A 6,108-nucleotide genomic window follows, 5' to 3' on the forward strand; every position below is an offset into this window, starting at 1 on the left:
CGATCATGGATCCTGGATGGATAAAGTTATATTTGAAATTTTTTCAATGCATCGTAGCAAACGACAGAATATGACCACAAGATTAACAGACGTCGTGAATTAATTTCAGTTTGGATTTTTGTTAAATCACGTGATCGAGGCGGCGTGTAATTGGTCCAGCACTACCTAACCTCGCATTTCCAATCAAATACAAGATTCTTTTACGCTAATATGTAAGTATATCTAGATTTACAAAGGTTTGCCCCATTTGCTCTTACTATACTTTCTGATCCAATTGTAGAAACACTCTGCAGATCGATGAAATATGTATCTGTACGTCGATGAAATATCGTTCGTCGCGTTTCATAGCAGACATCACAGATATCAACAGACGTCCATCAACATTGATGGGTAGAACGTTTTAAATATACCATCATGGTGTGAACTTGTCAATATCCAGCCAGAGACAGCTTGACTGCATTTCTCGATTGCTTGACTCTCTGACGACAGATTCTACAAATACATACGAACAAAAAACTACTCGTAATTAAATCGTACGCCAAAGGGTTAAGCCCTATACCGATGAAGCGTGTTCCAAATAGATTCGAAATTAATTTTCTCGTAAATGTGGGGGCAAAAAATTCTATTCCACGCTTCCGTCTCATTTTTTCGCACAGAATCGCTCCCCGTTACAAGACACCCTGCGTACAGATAAAATAAAATATTTTCAGGGTAGTTTCACGTCAATCTGTTAATTGTGCACGACCAGGGTCGAAGATCCCTCCGGCTCTCTAAACGCGGATCAGCGAAAAATGGCATCCCGCGGAAATTAGCCCCGGGAATCGGTCTTATCGTCCGTTCAGCCGTAGACAATGAATTAGCGTGTCCCCGCTTTTAAGGACGCTTCTACCCCCTCCCCCTTCCCCGAATTCAGGCCTGTTCCTTTATCTCGACCCTTCGAAACGACGTTATCAAGCTAGGAGTCAGGAGGAAGTTAGATCGACGCGAACGGTAATGCGAAAGGAGAGACGAAAAGAAAGATCCTAGGGGTGCGTGGGGGTTGAAGGAGGGAAGATGATCCGAGTGGAAGCAGAGAAGGTGGCTGTCGCTCGGCCGCCGGACGATTCTCTCGAATTAATTCTTAGGGGTGGATTTGGAAGGGGCCCGCCACCGCCGCCGCCTGTTAGGGGTGTGAGTGGAGCGAGTGGACCGTGAAATAACCAACCCCCGCGCGACACTCGCACACCCCACGCTCGGAACCTCCGACATTGGCGTAACCTCGCCCGCGGACGCCTCTGCGCGAGCCAAGACTCTTTTCGAGGACGCTTAACTTCGTCGCCGAGAACACGAGTAGCCGCCCGCTGGGGAGGGACGCCGAGGGAGGGGGAGGGCGCTAATTAACGATCTGTCTCGGGACTCTTAGTACTCGGGACCCGTATTTCCTGACCGTGGCTCATTAGCGTCGCGAATTAACGATGACGTCATCCGACGTCCCGGTCGGGGCTCCAGAAATCGGAGAGGAATCGGCGACTTCGATAATAATGTTCCTCCAATATTTGGAGCTCGAGTCATCAACCCTTATTTCCTTATTTAGATGATGGGAACCCAAGTTACAGTATATAATTATTCCCAAGATGTTTTTCTAGCACCGACGTCCAAATCCACGGGGCGCTAATCCAGCAATAACTAAGAAGACACATCTCAGAAACAGAAGACGTCCAACCAGATTCTCGACATCTCCCATACCCTAACAACCGCGTTCCAAGATGACGTTATATTTCACGGCCATTACCGTCGCGTTCGAGCGAACCGTCGTCCAAGTAAAAGGTAGAAAAGAGTGGACAGTGCGCGACTCGATCTCGGCAATGTCTGTTCCAACTCCTCCGGGTCCAAGTCCAGCGGAGGTTTCTCGGCGTCGCGTTTAAATTCCGTTGTCCAGCTCATTATCAGCCGCAAGAAGCCCGTGAGGAGGACGTCGCCCGGCTAGAGTTACCAATTACCCACGGTCAACCGCGTATTCCCTTTGTCCCGGGTCTGCCTTGCGGTGCAGCGTGCTCCGCAACCGCTTGAACAGCGCGCGGTCCTCGGATTCGTGTACGGATTACCAGTTTGAGGTCGTGGAGTCGCACGCATCGAAAGCAGCAAGGCACGCCACTGCAGTCAGGCTGTTCCACTTAACCGTGTAATAGCTCAATAGCTGTCCTGTGTCTGCGACCGGCCGGGAATCACCGCTGTGTTTCGCGTGTTACACGCGGCTTTATTTATAGGACCGCCCGTCGACCGAAATACTTACGTCGAAAAGAACGGCCCGCGCGCCCTCCGTCGCCGCCATATTTCATATTCCCGTTTGCACGGGATTAATTAGTCAGACTTTAATAGGAGTCCGATGTCCGTCGAACGCGTTTGAACGCGGAGGGGGATGGTCGAGAGGCCTGATTTTAATCTGGTAATTGAGTGATTGATTCGAGAGGAAGGTGCTTTTACGGTCAGATGTTGCGCGAACCGATCGAATTCGAGTATGCTGGATCCTTTTTCGGGAAGGATGAAAGGAATGGATGGCGGTGGGATCTTCCTCGATCTATTTACCGCGGAACAACTGGACAGAATTATTATCCAGATCGACGCAAATTCTAATGTACGCGACGACGTTCGAGAAATTCTGTCGTTTAGGGCCGAATAAAGTCAAGGTACCGAGAAGCAGAGTCTCGTCCCAATAATCGAGCACGTACGCCGACGCCGCTTAATAGGACTAAGTTGTCCGTCCAACTGTCCAGATAATCAGTGCTCCGCGGTAATTGCTCGCCCAGAATCCAACATTTGCGCCCGGAGTCCAGATTGCCATTAACGCTACGCGTCGAATATCGCCGACGATTAAACGGGTTCCGGCAATTTGTGCCCGTATCGAGACAAGCCAAGTCCCCGGAAGAGCCCGAGCCCCGGAAGAAAGGACCGACTCCCGGCGCCCGTAATCCTCGATGATCTCGTCGGAGGCGCGAGACAACCGGGACGCGTCCGCGCCGCGACGGGGAGAACAACCGGGTACCGAGCTGAACAAGGAAAGAGAGAAGCGCGGACGCGAAAGATAACGGCTCGCAGCCAATCGATCGATTCGCGGAGGCTTTTGTTCCGTCTACGGTCCCGCTATCCGATTTAACTACGAACGCCCCCGGTTCGAGGCGGCCCCCGGAATCGAGCCGCCACCGTAAGAACCGACTTTATCTCCCGCCGTCGAGCCGAAAACCTACAAAACCCCTCCTGGAAAAATAATGGCGGACCGGGATCCGGGCCTCTGATTGTTTACGAACGCCCTCCGATTGTTTACGAATAAGTACACCCCCGGAAGTTTAAGATCCCTCGGGTTCCCGGTCTAGATTATCGCTCACGGTATGGGAAATCTATGGGAGACTGTCAAGGATTCTCCTAAATTTTAACAATCCCCAACGTTACTGTTTGGTGGACCATCGCAGAATTTGGTGTTTGGAACCCCTTTTTTACGAGGGTGGTCACGGTTATTTCCGATCGGTATGTAGAAATATTTCGAAACTTCCTGTAAACCGAAACCAAGCAAACTTACAAAAGAAAGAAGATCTTTACCTCCACTTTTGCACGTTTATAAAATTTATAATTTTACGAATTACGTAACTGCGTTCGTTCCGAGGAGACGTCGATAAAAACGTAGCTAATCCAAGACTAATCGTTAAATATTTATAATATCGGCGAACACACTTTGCAATTTCCAGGAGTTTTTTAATTGGGTTCCCGGCCGGGCGCATTATGCAATAGAGGGTTAAACGCGACGACTTACAATCGGGGATCGGGATAATTGGCGCCCCGGACGAGGCGCGGCGGATGATATTTATAATGTTCGTTTAAAAAATGGAACGAAATTAATAAATCCCGTGGCTCTACCGTAGATTTCGATTGTAACGGGTTCGGCTCGTTCGCGGCTCGGCGTCAGTTTTATCAGGAAAATCCAACGTGACGGGATAGGGACAGCCATCGGCTTCAAGTAAAACACTTTAATCGATAAAGAGCTAAATTCGAAGTCGCCTATTACTTCGCTCCCGACGATTGAACGAGAATCTGTAGAGACGGAAACTTTCCTTTCTGAATTCAGTCGTTCGAGCGTCAGCTGGTTTCAACGGGAGGCAAATGGGCCAAACTCAATTACCGTAGAGTCAGCGATTATCTTCGAATATAAACACTTATTTGCAGACAAATACCAAGATATACCGATGACAGGGCAGAATTAAAGACGCTAGAACTCGCGAACCCCTTTTTCTTCTCAATATACTTCCACAGAGTTGAAACTCAAACCTAACGTAAAGAACAATGGCGGTAGAAATGTTTGCGTTTCTAGATCTGCTGTAATAAAAGAAATTAAGTATAAATTGAAACATGTGTTGTCTACGCTAAGAACGAGGATAGAAAAATATTAGTGAGCATAATCACCCCTCAAGAATCTCAGTTGGAGGAAACTGGAAGTTAGGGATTGCGAAGAAGTCATCTGTAACTTGGTAGTTAATGTTACTTTTATTTTGATAAAAACCTAGCTGATCTTACCGAAAGTTTCACCGTTTCGTCCGAGTCAATATTTTAAAAGAATCGACCGTCGAATTTGGAATAAAGAGGAATGGAGGTAGCAAAGGAATTTGATCGAAAAACTGTGAAATTTGGTAGAAACTGCGACTGTCTGCGGTGCACTTTCACCTTAGCCATCAGGCAGACTGTGTCGGTGAACGTAACCGTATCTGGCTGCACGCACACACCCCGATCCGTCAGGCAGGAACGGAATTCGGTTCGACCTCAACAGTGCAAACAGAAGCATTGATTTCACCGCTTTCAAACACCCCCTAGCAAAGCGTCAGTCGCTCGGGGTGGTCCCCGTCCCGCGTCTACGTGTGCGTGAGGGACCTGCGCGTTCAGATCGTGTATGTGTACGTGTGGGTGGGTGCACAGCCGACGAGGACGACGACGGTCACGCTCCTTGTCGCTGATGCGGTTCTAATAATAATGCTAATTGAAATCAGCACGCCCGCGAAAATCGACGGCGCAGCCCTTCGGGTTTCCACGCTCGAGTAGTTACCGCTTCGAATCACGTCGCCGTCTTTTCGATCCTCCGCGAAACCGAGCGTCTCGTATAATTCGAAAGAAACTACATTTTACGGGGACTATTAGGTGGGACTCTAATTAACATTGCTGAGGGGGATACCATCGATTAATTTGCTTCGATTCGATCGCCTTTGGAACTAGAGCAACGGCCATTTTTGGTCAAGAGGTAACAAAGTCCAAGGATAGACAAATTTTCAAGGATCTTGTATGATTTGCAGGATTCTATATTGATAGGCGGTGTGTAAACTAAGTGTCTTTAAAAAGTCAAGTGTTTCTAGCAGCGAAGGCCAAAGGTGGGTAAAAATAACTCAACTATCTTATACGGTTCCCAAGAAATTAAATTTTGAAAGAGCTAATTTCCTGACTGTTCCTCTTTCCTCTGAACTGCACACTTAAGAATTCAATGTCTATTTCCTGTTACTTAATGTAACAAGATCTATAGATACTGTGAAGTCAGCCATTGTACTCCGGAGTAACTTGTGCATCACTCTTGGCATGCAAATTAATCTAGTTTATAATAATAATCACTTCGTACACCTGCATATGTAATATTCTGATACTTCAAAATGACGAGTCACAACGTTTCCAACAATTTTAAACATCTTTCAGGGGTTGTCTTGAAAAAAACGAGCGACTCTACGGTACGGTATTCGTTGGCGTGGTCATCGTGGACTGTTTCGCCGCTGAAAACGCCAATGGAGCCAGGAAACAAGCAGGATCAAGGACACCGACAAGCCTTGCTCGGGAACAATGAGCCATGGCCAGGCATCGCAGCGGCCTCGCAAACCCGAGGTGCACCTTCCGCGAAGAAGAGAGCAGTCAGGGTGGCAATAACCCGCCCGACCGCGTGGATGGTGTGGGTTCCGGCTCGGATAGTTGAGCGTTGGATAGACGAGGGAGGGTGAGGGGCGAGGCGCGGCGGGCAGGGACGGGCGGCGAAGCGAACGTTTAATAAAAGATGCGCAGAGATAGCACCATTACCCCGGCTTGCATTATTTACCGACGCGAGGCAACTCT

The sequence above is a fragment of the Colletes gigas genome, unplaced genomic scaffold (genome assembly GCF_013123115.1).
Source record: "Colletes gigas isolate AHSC1104 unplaced genomic scaffold, ASM1312311v1 Colletes_gigas_Sc00004, whole genome shotgun sequence".
NCBI lineage: Eukaryota > Metazoa > Arthropoda > Insecta > Hymenoptera > Colletidae > Colletes > Colletes gigas.